Source organism: Solanum tuberosum, unplaced genomic scaffold (genome assembly GCF_000226075.1).
Source record: "Solanum tuberosum cultivar DM 1-3 516 R44 unplaced genomic scaffold, SolTub_3.0 scf00516, whole genome shotgun sequence".
Classification (NCBI taxonomy): domain Eukaryota; kingdom Viridiplantae; phylum Streptophyta; class Magnoliopsida; order Solanales; family Solanaceae; genus Solanum; species Solanum tuberosum.
Genome location: NW_006239432.1, coordinates 267,139 through 268,555, shown reverse-complemented (window position 1 = coordinate 268,555; position 1,417 = coordinate 267,139).

Here is a 1,417-nt window from a genome sequence, read left to right as displayed (position 1 = left end):
GAACCCCGAAATAAAATGGGAAATAAATAGAAAAGAATTGTATTCAATATATAAATGTTTATTAGCTTTTGAACCATACATCGTATATAACAAATTTATTGTAAGAATAGATAATACGCAGGTAAAATGGTGGATAACAAGAAAGGTACAAGATTCAGTAACGACTAAAGAGATACGAAGACTAGTACTAAATATATTAAATTTTACATTTACAATAGAAATAATATGTACTAACAAGAATATTATTGCAGATTACATCTCAAGACAAAGCTACACAGACTGAAAAAGAGAATACTATAGAAGAAATACTCAAAGCTATGAACCTACTTTGCACAAAAGTAGAAAATATTGACAAAGAGCTACAACAAATAAAAAGTCAACAGCATGACTATAAAAATGCGAAGCTAAGTCGATCAGAAGACTTAAAAATTCCAAAGCTACAAGGTGACGTTGGGAAACACCTAAAAATTCATAATGATTTGTTACATGCAGCTACAAGGAGCACATCTACAGCAAAAGAAGAAAATAAAACCAGATATGCTAATACCAATATGAATAAGATGTTCGAAAAACCATTTATGCCAAAAAACCAAAAAGATCCATTATTCATACCACCTCAGCTAAATACCTATAAAGAAAGCCTAGGACAAAACAAAAAGACTTATAACCATATAACCAGAGCTTATGTAGACTTTCCTAAACCAAAATCCAAGATCCAAAAATACAAAAAATTCCCATGAAGATTACATCACACAAAATCTACAAGGATATAACAAACTGATTGCACAACCAGGAACAAGTACAAATTTAGTAGGAACTTGCTACAACTACGGATTGTTAAGTACCGTATATAACCAAACAGGAGATGAGATATCAACAATACCAGAGCCACACAAGGCATTTATGCATTATAAAAGAATAACTAAAGGAACACTTTTTTATATAAAATTCTACTCAGCACCAGCAGAAATATTGTATGACGAATTAAACCTATCATACAAGTCATAAAAATTGGACTGACTAGAGAAATGATAATACCAGAGAAAATAGAACGACAAGACGAGATACAAAAGATAGAAATACCAGAATTCTATGCAAGAAAAAGAATCATTGGAATAGCTAATATTTTAAATGAGTTAACAACCAATTATTTAAATGGAAATTCAGTATGGAGCTATTATGCAAGAGAACAAACTATGATATATTCAAATTCCAGAGAAATTAGAGAACCAATTAAGTCTTCTGATCGACTTAGCTCCGCATTTTTATAGTCATGCTGCTGACTTTTTATTTGTTGTAGCTCTTTGTCAATATTTTCTACTTTTGTGCAAAGTAGGTTCATAGCTTTGAGTATTTCTTCTATAGTATTCTCTTTTTCAGTCTGTGTAGCTTTGTCTTGAGATGTAATCTGCAATAA